Source organism: Rosa rugosa, chromosome 3, assembly GCF_958449725.1.
Source record: "Rosa rugosa chromosome 3, drRosRugo1.1, whole genome shotgun sequence".
Lineage (NCBI taxonomy): Eukaryota > Viridiplantae > Streptophyta > Magnoliopsida > Rosales > Rosaceae > Rosa > Rosa rugosa.
In genome coordinates, this window is record NC_084822.1 from 16,827,034 (window position 1) to 16,840,628 (window position 13,595).

Sequence of the window (13,595 nt, forward strand, 5' to 3'; positions counted from 1 at the left end):
GAAAAAGAAACGGTTAAATTTCTAAGATAACAATGTCTTTATTAACTGAAATGAAGAGTTCACATCATTGATGGAGATTAGCCTTGGGGTCAATATATATATTATTAGTCTGCAACCTCATACTTCATTGCATAATTAGAAGCATTCAAATGGTGGTGTTCACTCGATCAACAGGTGAACAAGAAATTTGCGGTCACTTATGGTTGAATTTAATATCAGAGATGAGATAGATGAATATATTTAAGGTTGGGTGGCCTCAAATTCTTTAATCAGAAGTCAGAAGTGATTAGGTGAATGGAACCAAGCAACCAAATGCATGGCATTATTATAAACTGCCGAGCAACTCACTAATTCTGGAAAAATGAAATTCGAGGATAAGAAGTTCTAGAAGGAAAAATTTAAAGAAACTACCTGTCAGATTTTTTTTTTTTTTTTTTTGCAAAGGCTGTTTACACTTATACTATACATGGTTTAAGGCTGTACCATAGCTTTTCACAAAGTGAGTTGTCTTATCATAAGGTCAGAGACCACACCCTTTGTGATTGATCAATCACTACCTGCAGACTCGAGGACAGGCGTTCTCCATTTTCACGACCAATCTTAAAATCAAAGCAAAACTCCATCACTAAAACCAAGCGAAGCTTCCATCACTATTAACTTTAGCACAGTCAAGTGATGGTGTTTAACACACCGAGTAGTCAAACAAGAATTCCTATAGTTTCATGGGAGCCCTTCAAATGAGAACCACTAAAATGAGGATTAATTAAGGAGTACTTCTGTGTAAGACCCACTTTTCAATCACATTTCCGCAAATCAACCGTTAGATGTTTATTTCTTCATGAGTAAATCATTTTTCAAATTTGTCTTCTAAATTGTGAATCATTAAGGTACCAAACTAGATCAAATTAATGGACGAACATGAACTGTTCATGTTCATAACTGATCAATCAAAATTATGAATGTCTTAACGATTTTCAATTTGGTTGAAAAATTGCATAAATGATTTACACATATATATCTAAATATCTAATGATTGATTTGCAGAAATGTGATCGAAAAGTGGGTTTTACACAAAAGTCCTCAATTGGTCATCATTTTAGTGGTCCTTATTAGAAGAGCTCCCTCCCATAGTTTCATAATCTCCATAGACCAAAACTAGCACAACCCTCATCCATTCGTCATAAAACCCCCTTTACTTTGAAGAATTTACAGAAAGCATTAATCCAGCAAACAATAAATCCTCGCGTGGAATTTGGTTAATTTAAAATGATTTAGAGATTAAATTCAACTAACTTTTATGGCTTCTGACCCAACATATATATGATCGTTCCATAAATTTTCTAAAATTATTTGTCTTGGTTAAAGATCAATACAGGCACAATAATGAACCATTCAGTTCATGTTCATCTCCTCCCATCATCAATCATATTATGAGAGAGTATTCAGTACACCAACATGAATGGATGGCTGGATAACATCAAATAAGTACATTTATTGGTTATTAAAAAAAAAAGTGATATTATTGACACACCATTTTCGTCTAGAGAGATTCTTACATAGGGAAAATGTACCACATGACTGGTAGGGCAGTCCAATCAGTGAACATACAATGGAGTGTTTTGGGTATTTCACTTCAATAAGTAAGGATAATTTCGGAACACATGCATCTAAATTTTTCTGAGTTTTGATTGGGTTGCCCCACCGCTATGTGGTACGTTTGCCATACGTAAAAATATATATATATATATATTTTTCTATTTAGACACCTTCTATTTTTATTATTATTCTAATTCAAATTTTTCTTACAAATTATCCTAACTACTCTCCATTGCAATTGAGGAGTTTTAAATACACACCCTATACTTAATACACCACCTATCTAATTTTTCATTCTAATATTTTACTAAATACACAACCCAAAGTACCTAAAATACCCTTACTCTTTTTAATCCTATTATTTGACTATATTAAGGCAATTATTTAATATAATTATTATATACGTTTCGTAAATCTTTTTTTTTTTTTACATATTTTGTTCTATTTTTTGCTAGAAATTTTGGCCTATCCCAGCTCCATTACAACATCAATCAATTGGAATTTAAAAATATAAAATTTCAAACATTAATTTGCAAGTCCTTCAAAATTTCAGTTTCAATATGGTCTGCAAGGTGAACATGTATACATGTTCAATATGGTTTGCAAGATGAAAACTAAAAACTAAAAGGAAAAAAAAAAAAAACCAAAATGTTATACAAATTCAGTAAATAAATATAAGTTGAATAGTTAGCTAATAAATCCAACAGTACGTTTCTAACAATTCAGTCATCACCAAGATGCATTGTTTCTTCTTTGCTAGATATAGTCACATCACCAAGTTGAACAATTTCATTAGTAAGTTCATTGTCATTGTCAAGTTGCACTGTTTCTGAGGATATATTAGTCACTCTTTCAAGATGTGGCAGTTGATCATATTGCTGGAAACGGTTTTGATACTTCAAGAACAAACTTTTAGCTTTATCATCTGCATGGTAAATCCAATTTGGTGTAACCGGTGGCAATTGGTGCCCAGGCAATAAAAATATCTGTGTTGAAAAAAAAGAAGTTTCATTAGTCACATAAAATGATATATATGAAATTTATTAGCAAATTGATCTATGTTACTCCTCACCTGAACAAAATGATTGTTGTCCACAAATCCAAGGCAATCTCACGCAAAGCACTGACCATCTGATAAGTTGACAATCACTGGTCCATAACAAGTTGCAATCAAATGCCCCATGTCTGGTAGATCCATCCATTTCCGTTTAGGTGCAATATTGGATGCAGAATGGTTAATTCGTTTACAAAGTTTGTCCACAGCACTTTGTCCTCCATAAAAAGCTTCGTAAAGCTCAGGTGTGCCTTTTAGCTCATTTAGCAAATCAGTTCGCACTTTATGCTAATGTTTCTACCAAATCCCAAAGTCGATGCCACAACTCTAAAACCACAATTACCATCATTTTCGACATCGATCGAACCGATAATATATGGTCGCATGCCAAATATGAACTGTGCTGCATACTTTTGAGTTAGCTCAAACCTCCTATCCTTCTGAGCCAGCTTATATGCCTGTGAAAAGATAATACTATACATAAAACAACTAGTAAATTATTCATAAAATTCAAGTACATATTACTAAAAGCATATTTATACCGTACCTTACTTTTCTCTGAGTGGTCATTACTTATCTTTGTATTTGACTTACGTGAGACTTTTTGAACACTTGGAAGAGGCGAATGGGTCTCACACTCAGACAACAATGTATTTATAATTTCAAACCCGGATGGCAAACGACGAGTACTACTGTCTTCCTTACTTGGACGCCCTTTGGTCTTTCTCTTTTCAGCTGGCTCCCTAAGTAAAGTAGAGCTCGGATTTATCAGCTCATCAATCTTCACTAAGATTTGGCGTCTTGTATCCTCATTTTGTTCTTCAGCCCATTATGCCAATTGTTCTAATTGTGCTTTTAAATGAGCCTTTTCGTTCACTTTCGAGTCTTCCACTATTGCCCCGATCTCCAACTTTCTCCGTGGTGATGCACATATGTAATTGGTATGGGACTGTCACAACGCTTATATTCAGCTATCTCATGCGCACATGGAAACCCATGTGTTTTGCGTATGGCACAATTACATGATGCAAGTTCTGATCTAATATCATCAGCCCTATGTAATCCAAAAAAAAAATTCCTGCTATCAGACCTAGACACAGCTTCGCATTGTATAAATTTATCTCCATAGAAGGTTGCCAACATAATATCATGTGTCCATTAGTATATTAGTGCACAATAATTTTGTTGTCAGTATATTCTTTATTTCCTATCTAAAAAGTTAAATTCTAAAACCATTAAAAAGATTAGCATAAATATCTATACAACATGTTTTGTAGTTTGACATTTAACTATAATAATGACATGAGAACTGATCATGACCAACACCGAGCACTATAATTAAATGAACCAAAGAGCAATAAAAGTGAGAAACATTGATTTCATGTTCAGTAGGCTATGACACTAATTTCACAAGTTACTATGATTCAAGTTCCGATCTAATTTCTATTGTGATTAAAATAAATCTAAAATTCAATGAGTGCTTACTTGTTCGCTTCATAGACGTTCTTGTTCAATGCCACAATCAACACAAATCCTATTAACTCTCTCAAGTATGCATGCTTGAACTCATGTTGCACAAAACATTGACTTTTTTTCAAATAAAGCCTTAACTTCAGTATGATGCAAACACAATAATGAGTGGATGTGCTCCCATGATACATTGAAGTCAAGTTGGGAAGATCTAAGTTCTCGCTTGAGCTTTGCATGTGCACTCTCCGCCCTGATCAAGAAATAAATTGATTATGTAAAAAAGATAAGAATAACAAAGTTGAAATGAGGCAATATATAAATATTACCGATTCGAAGTCTTTGCACCAAGATGCATGTAGTTGTTTATCCATGCTGCAATGAACATTTCCTTATATATTTTCAGCCAATTGGTCTTCAAATAATTTATCTCCTCATGAAATGCAAAGTATTTTGATTCAAAAGCTGTAAGGCTATGTACATACTCGTCCTCAGTGCTACAAACCACCAAGCTATGCCATTCATTATTAACTACTTCCCACCCTTCTTTTGTTGTGAATTTTCCTTTGCATTTTCTCATCACATTCTTACCAATGTGCCACTTAAATAAAATCTAATAAGTATAGGGAAAGACATTTTCAATGGCTTTCATAAGTGCTAATTCCCGATCAGTGACAATTACCCAGGCATTGAATCCTCATCCATAAGTGTTCTTAATCTACTCAGTGCCCATCTGTAATTATCTTCTACCTCCTTTGACATGTAAACAAACGCAACATTGAAAGTTTGCTCAGTGCATGTAATACCCACAATCTCAAAAAGTGGAAAACGATACATGTTGGTCTTATAGGTGCAATCCATGATAAGTACATGTGGGAATGTATGTAGCATTTGAAGACTGAATGGATGACACCAAAACAAATCAGTGACCACATGATCTTCACTTCTATGATGCTTAATGTAATGATGATCGCGCAAATTCTTTAGTTAATTGTTGCATTTGAGTTCTGCCTGCTCTAGCAATAATCCGAGCAAAATACCTAGCATTGTATATAGTTCTCATCATTGATGTATTACTTGGATCTCGGCTCTTTATGGCAGTCAATATATCATTGGTCTCATTAAACGCTTAGACATATCCACCAACAACTCATGTTCTTCTTTAGATAGTCGCCCTGCATAGGAATGACCTTCTAGATATCACTACAACAAAACCTGGTTTTAATGACCACTGTATTGGTCACTAAAAATAGCCATTTTGGTCACTAAATATGATTAGTGACCAAATATTGTTGGTCACTGAGTGGTCACTATAGACTCGTCACTAATTCTATTTAGTGACCAAAATATAGTTGTTGGTCACTAATGTGAAAAGATTTAGTGACCATAATTATTTGGTCACTCATCATGAAAACATTAGTGACCACAGAGTTTCTCACTGAAAGTAATAGATTTGGTCACTAAACCACATGATTTGGTCACTAAAACCCAAGTAACATGCCTATATTAGTGACCAAACTGTAGGTCACTAAAGTTTTGATCACTAGAAAAAAAATATACCTCATAAATTTTTTGATTTTGGTCTCTACAATAGTCATCGAATAATAAATAGCTGAAAATAGAACTCTAATAGTAATGAAACTTCTATATAATAGAAATTGTATTAAAGTAAATACATTGTATTGCTGAAAACAATCCACATTATCACTTGTTGATCATGATCACAAGTACATGTCTCTTGAAAATTAATTTAAAAGCCTAAAACAATTTCAACACTCCCATGACAACAAAATCCATGAGAAAGATGGACAAGCTTTTGCAACTCTTCACATGTAACAGTTGTAATTGATGTGCATTGAGATTTCTCTACCTCTGAACTGACACCCGGCCTCTTCACCATTCTGCATTATAAGAACACATATTGACCAACATGATGTACTGTAAATGAGAAGGCATTAGGCTAAGTTTGATAAAATATAAACTATTGAAGCAGACATTGACATTGTCCAACTGAAGTAACTAACATCGGTGATACCAACATACACAATCAATCATTACAATGGAAAACTAGAAAACAGCAGATAATGCAATGTTCTTTCTTCAGTTGTTTTTTAGTTTGATAGGTGAAGTTGTACCTTCACTACACAATCAAGAAAACTATCAAATTATGACATAAACATCTTAATCTGTTAATTCATAATAGAAGAAACTTAATTTACCGCACTTCAGATCGTAACTTCCCAGAATAGATAACAAATCAAATACCTTATATACACCACTCATCACCCCCAACACGACAATACATGAATAAACAATTGAATAGGATTTTGTGCGAAAATATTTGTCATACACCTGCACATACAAATCCCACAATAGACTACATGGTTAACTAATGGAAACAAAAATCATCCAACTGAGATGCCATGACAGAAAAGTATGCATAAACTGCATTAATAATCAGGTACCACAAATGCCATGAAATGTTTTCCTCTTAAAATAACCACAGTTCATAGGCAGAATAATATAAGACTCAAATATATCAACAACAGGCATTCTACAAAGGAGCTTTACTTGCCTTTCAAATTGAACAGAGATCGAAGACAATTAATTGGAAAAGAAGACGGAGGGTACTAACCTGAGGAGATGATACAATTGTAAGCAAGCATGGGAACAAAGCAGGAATTAGTTTCGGGACCACTGTATCATCCAAGTCCACAGAGAGAAAAGCCAAGCATCTAAGTGCTCCATGCACTGCAAAATTTAGGAAATGTGTAATCTAAAGCAGAAGAAACTTGTCAAAGTAACAAATATGAAAAAGCACAACAAACAATTTAAAAAACTTAATGTTTCTGATAGACTCATTTTGGCCACACAAAGAATCAAGATAGAGTTGGCAGATCATGAATTGGAAAGGCTTATCTCCATTCATATTGGTTTGGTTGTTAATCAACTTCATTAGATATCGTAATAAGTCCGGCCAATCTTCTGGCCAATCATAACTTGCTATTGATGCTACAGCCATACTAATTGCTGTACAGATTTTCCGATGAGGATCATCTAATGAAAACAATAGAAGTTTGTGCACAACCACCTGAAAATGTAACCATTACTTAATTAGCTATAGGAGGAGATTAAGGTATATTAGTTTTGACTGTATGATAAAGTTACTCTTGACTAAAGGTCAAATGCATTGTCAAGATTAACTACATATTATAAAGTACTGAATTTTCACCAACTTACTTCACCAGCAAGTACACTCACTGTTAAATATACAGGGTTTAGTAGATAATCAAATAGATATTGTTGATTAAAAACCAACGGAGGGTACTATTAAATATATAATATAACAACATCAAAAGTAGATAATCAAAAGTAGATACATTTGCACAATCTGCAGCTACAAATAGATATTGTTGATTAAAAACCAATGTCTGCTGACTTAACATTCAATAAGAGAATAAATTATGGGAAACTATTGCAAGAACAATAAAGGAGCTCTAAATTGCTTACCCTCAAGACCCAACTCAATCAATTTGAGATAACCCCGAAGTTGCAATAGCTCACCAACTCAGTCAAGAGTCTCTTACAATAACATGTACAGGTCGTTCCTGTAACAATAAGCAAAACGTGTGGTCAACTCAAAACCCACATATTAAAGGTCAAGCTAGCACAACATAGAAAGCTGAAACCTAAACTTGCCACTTTAGACAATGTCTATGTAATCACATATTGTACTCCTTAAGCCTTCTCAAATACCACTTACAAACCCACTACTGTTCACTAATCCGCTTAAATCCTTGACCTTTTTGTTTCCACCAATGTAGTACTAATGATCGTGAAGAAAACAAAGCCCAACAAAGAAGCTAACAATCCACCTAGAATATACTCATAAGAAATGATAATTGGGTCTAATTTTGCATTCTCAAGCACTATCTAAAGCCGATACAGGTATTTTAATATTCTGAATTTACAGCAGAAGGATTTAATTCAGATCGAATTGAAAGAAGGAAAAACACACCTAATTGGATCAATATCATTGCACCTGATCAAAACCTAGACCCAAATGCTTCTCTTCCCTTTGGCTCCAGTTCTGCATAAACAGAAAGAAAAAAAAAAAATACTTATAACCAATTCATATATGCAGATCTGTATATATGAAATTTGCTGATCCTATAACAAAAGAAAGAACGAAAAACACCTATATCATTTTCATATATCAAACAAATATTGAATCTATTTATACAAGAAAGGTATATAATATGTCAGATCTATACGATGAAAAAATTGAAGCTTCACCTCAGCGTTGTAGACAACAGGAGCTGTTCTCTCAACTGGGCTGTCGAAGATTCACAATCAGCATTGCTGTCAAATATTGATCAACTTCCTGTTGCATCTTCACCTTTACCAATAGAACTGCAAGCAAAATCAATCACAACCCAATATCAAAAAGAGCATAATCAATACGTCTGCTAATTCTGAGAGCACAGAATGATTGAAAGAAACAATATCACTCAGAAAATTTCAGATAAAAAGAACAAAAACACAGCAAATCAAATCAGTTAACAAATTAGAATACCTTACTGTCAGAAAGCGAAGACCTTTACCTAGGGAGAGAGATTTTCATTTGAATGCAAGCTGCCTTGAATCCCTGACATGAACATTAGAAGTAATATCAACTACTGGCTAAACAAATGAAGTATATGGGTGGCTAAAAAATGCTCCCTTTTATCCTGCAATTAGTCTTTAATTAATAAACAATATCCTTTAACTCTTAGGAATATTATAGGACAGTTCCCTGTTACAAAAACCAACTTTGGCTCAGGTTTCCTGTTGCAGCCAACTAAATAAAAGCATCGATCACTCTATTGTCCTATCAAAATATGTACAAATAGAAATTTTATAGGTAGAAGAATCTCTTGAGTCTTGGAAATAGTATTAGCCACTCAAGGAACTTTATCAATCTTGAAAAGTAAAAGAACATTGTGAATAATCTCAACATCTTAGTTACCATTGCGCACCTAAGAATGTTGGACTACCAAAGCCATCTTTTGGCATCAAAATTCTAGGTAAAGTGGGTTGACTATATAACTTTATGAAATCATGCAGGACAGTTTTGAAGCATAGCTAGCTGCATAGATAGGCCTGATTGTTCTTGACCAAAATAGATGGCCAAGATTATTTTTTGGCAGTGTGAGAATTGAGAAACTCAAGAGAACATTGAAATAGAGTAAAATAGTTCTTCATTCCATCTTTCACTCAAACCAGAAAACATGGTGAGAGCTCCTTGCTGCGAGAAAATGGGGTTGAAGAAGGGGCCATGGACTACTGAAGAAGACCAGATTCTCATCTCCTACATCCAAACTTACGGTCATGGAAATTGGTGAGCTCTGCCTAACAATGCTGGTAATTACAATTTCCTTGTTATCTGGGTTTCTCTAGCCAGCTCCAAAGAAAATTATTGATGAGTTGTTTAAGCTTTCAACTCAAACTTTTTTGTTTATTGTCAAAATCAAAAATCGTATTTCTTCTTGTGTAAAACAACTAAATCAACCATGGCCATAGTTAGATAAACTGAATGACATCGATGGTGCAGGTATCTTGACTCAGTTTACCCTTCTCTTGTTAATTGCAATACAAAACAGCACAATCTAATTGAGTCTCGCTTAAGAAACTCAATATCCAACCACCTATGCTATGAAATTATCTACAAACCTTCAAAAAAGGCTCACCTGGAATACAGACGATCTAACAGATAAATCACTTCAAAGAAAAACAGTAGCAGCAAGCAAAACCTGCAAGCAAAATCAATCACAACCCAATATCAACAAAAGCATAATCAATATATCCGCTGATTCTGAGAGCACAGAATAATTGAAAAAAAAAAACGGAATTCACTGACAGTACAAAGATATAGTTGAAAGTTTAGAGAAATCTTTAATCTGATGGAACCTCAAGTCAAAAAATTTCCTCAACTTACAACAAAGTGTACTAATACTTCTCAAGTCCACTTAATTCCAATGAATTCCACATAAGCACACTATCAATCCCTATTATGATAACAAAATAAAAGAAAAAAACGTATTAAAACTTTTCTCAAAGATATGAAATAGACCCATGAATATAACAAAAAAATAAATGAAGAAATAAAGCTTCAGATTCATGTGTTGATGGATACCTCAGATTCCAATAGCAAATGATACCTCAACTTCCTCTATATGCTCATGCAACAAAAAATCAATGAAGCACCCAAAAATTCAAAATCACAAAATATCCCCAATTCTTAAATCCCACCACATACCAAAATCTCAAAGCTTTACTTGCCAAAAACAAACCTGTGATCCATGATATCCACCAATTGTAATTCCCAGAAGCCCATAACACGGCGGCTAACTCTGGGAGTGCTGTCCAGCGAATTGACGATCGCGCAAATTAAGGTCGAGCGACACCGTAAGAGACTCGAACGGGCTGTCGAAAGTGGTCCGAATTGAGGTAAGGATTGGTTTGGATAAAGAGGGATGTGAGGGAGGGTGTTGAGGGCGACTGGGCGAGAAGAGGAGTAAGGGAGGAGGACGATGAAGATAAAAGAGGGACTTGTCTCCCGAACCAAGAATTTTATCTTTATACCGGGTTTAAAATAGCGCTTTGGAATGCCGCGCTTGGAAAATAATAATAAAGCCGTGTTTTAAGAAACGCGCGCTACTCTCAGATTTAAGTGAAAAATTCCCTCCTGAAAAATTTTGGTCACTAAACCAGAACCACGCCTTAAAAAGTCTAAAAACATTAGTGACCAAATATGATTGGTCACTAATACTAAAACCTTTGGTCATTAAAAATTGAATGATGGGTGGGTAAATTAATTTAATTAATCGTAAAAGTGTTAGTGACCAACATGTAGTAGTGGTCACTAATTCAATAGCATTTGTGACCAACATTGATGTGGTCACTGACAATTTGGTCACTAATGCCGGATTTTGTTGTAGTGTATATGATGGGGCAAGATGATTGTGGATTCCGCAAGCAACCTCAAGTACCCACTCATCCCTACCAATATTAAAGGCTTTTAATAAGAATAGACATTCACATTTCTTTGTAGAAGTCAGCGTCGAGCTTTGTTGTTCATCAGCCTTGTTACTATCTACTTCAGATTTTTGGGTACTTTTGTCAGCCATCTTGATTATTCCCTTTGTACTTACATGAACATTTGCCAAGCATAATTAGCTCTAATGAGCCACGCTCATGCTATCGCCAGCGGTATCAACTCCCACCAACGGAGTGACCTATGGAAACACAGCCAAGCAGGCTATCGCCTAAGCCCCGGCTCACCCCCAGATCACCGCTGACGCGCCGCCACGCGCCCCGTCAAGATGGCATCAGAAGCTCCAGAAGCTGGGAACTGAAGCATATCAGTCCCACATTGAAAACATGGAAGAGATCAGCCTCTTCCCCACCTATAAAAGGTTCTCTCCTCTCTCCTTATTAATTACGCATTTACTACTTACCTACTGTTATTCTGTCAACACAAATACATTGACTAATTTAGGCATTGGAGAAGAGAAGACCGCCCAACGCGGTCTCCCTCTGACGCCCTTTGTATTTCACTTGACAGGTAGAGGAAGTATCGATTACATCACAAGTAGCGGTTCGCCCATCGGACCAGCGTTAACCAAGATTTAGCCACCGCTAAATCTTAGACATTAACACCCTTAAACTTCCTAAACTTTCCACCCGTCTCACAACTGATTCTTATTCTTGGTCTCCTTCTTTTCTTGCCTAAGTTTCTGAAATTGGACCTCTTTATCACTATGACACAATTGTTTCTCTTCCCCATCATAAGGACCCATCGAATCAATGCGGCTTTGCTTTCAAATACTTGTACACAACACATTCGACTTGCTACCTAATATACATAACAACTCACAATCCAAATTCCAACTTGAACAAATATTACATGGTACATCGTGAATTCGCTGGTATAATCACGTGAACATTCTTCTCTAATTCTGCTATATATGGTCGAGACATTATGTTGTTGGACTTTAGCATGCTATAATACAATAAAAGTTAGATGTCAAAACTTTTCCTCTTGACCGAATGGTAGTAGGTCAACTAAGAGTATTGCAAAAGAAAGCACTATGTTACAAGAATCATACTTATGCTCACAAACTTATTAATTTAGGTCTCGAGATCAAGTTGTATTGTATTCAATTTAGATCAAGTCAAATTCTAATGTATGGTTGGCTTGCTATATAAGAGGCATTACTAGAAGTCAAGTCAAATTCTGCTTGCTCAAATAGAATAGAGGCATGACCAGAGGTCTTCGAAGCATTTATTAGAATGAAACAAAGTTACAGTACTATGCAAACAAGGAGCCAAATTAAGTTCTATATCCTAAAATGCAAAAGAGAACAATTCATCATATTAAGCAAAAATTCAATGAACATATGTCCCAAATTAATAATCAAGAATCAATGCAACACCATAACCATATTATTAGAAGGGGGTAAGTCTAAGGTGTGTTGATGTTTGTCATACATCAACTTTTTAATTAATATATATTAAATTAAATTAGTTAGTGAAACCTGTTGTACAGGTCAACATGTTATCCACTTATAATTTGACATGTGTACTTAAAAAAAAAAAAAATTACCATACTAAGTACTCATTTATTCTTTTATACGTAAATCGTTCAAAAACTTGTAATGAAGATCGTAAATGTTGTAATTACTTTTATTACAACTATAATTATCACTAAATACGTCCAATGTGGTATTTTGTTGTAAAATGCCTCATCGATGATATAATTTACAAAAGAAAGGACTCTAGTTACAAAAAGAACAACTGGATTACAAGAATAAGGACTTGAAAAGTTTTAGGTCTAATATGATTATTTACCATATAAACAAAACATTTGTTGTTGCATTGGTAAAGGGATCGCTTTTTTTGTAAATGGATCACATTTCATGTAATTATCATAAAAACAACCATAATTACAACGTTATACCTCAATTGTTGTAATTTATAGTAAAATGCATTGTCAAACGAGTAATTATCTCATGGATGATGAGATTTACACAAGAAAAGTATTAAATTACAAAATATAGAACTTTAATACACAATTAAGGACTCGCGCCTCATTTATAATATATACATAAAGTTTTACCACGTTAACAGCAATTCGTTGTCACATTAGTAAAATGGGTCTCAGACTTGTAATATAAAAAATTACTACAAATAAGAGCTTGATTACTACTTCTACAACAATTCGTTGTCTTATCGGTTAAATGGTTCTCAAACTTGTAATATTAAAGAATTACCATAAATACAACCTTAGTTACTACTTTGGACCTCAATTGTCGTAAAATCAGGAAAAAAACATCGTTAAATATGTAAATAACTCATAAAGGACAGTAATTACAAGATAGACAACCTTATTACACCATAAAGGACTCACCGTAAATTTACTTAAATATATGAAGTT

General features: G+C 34.4%; 1 long non-coding RNA gene across 12 annotated transcripts; it reads right to left on the reverse strand.

Moving 5' to 3' along the window:
- Positions 1-5,736: 5,736 nt before the first annotated feature.
- On the reverse strand, positions 5,737-10,771 carry LOC133741122 (uncharacterized). Of its 12 annotated transcripts, none has more exons than XR_009861619.1 (10): positions 10,450-10,771; positions 10,293-10,328; positions 10,095-10,164; positions 9,847-9,909; positions 8,694-8,765; positions 8,414-8,530; positions 8,136-8,207; positions 7,628-7,725; positions 6,753-7,208; positions 5,737-6,018 (listed from the first exon to the last, which is right to left on the reverse strand). It is a non-coding gene; the product is annotated as an uncharacterized LOC133741122 (long non-coding RNA). The 12 variants fall into 12 exon arrangements; XR_009861628.1 differs by lacking the exon at positions 10,450-10,771 and adding an exon at positions 6,383-6,469 and having other exon boundaries at positions 6,753-6,868; positions 10,293-10,437; XR_009861618.1 differs by lacking the exon at positions 10,450-10,771 and adding an exon at positions 6,383-6,469 and having other exon boundaries at positions 10,293-10,435.
- Between the last annotated feature and the right edge of the window lie 2,824 nt (positions 10,772-13,595).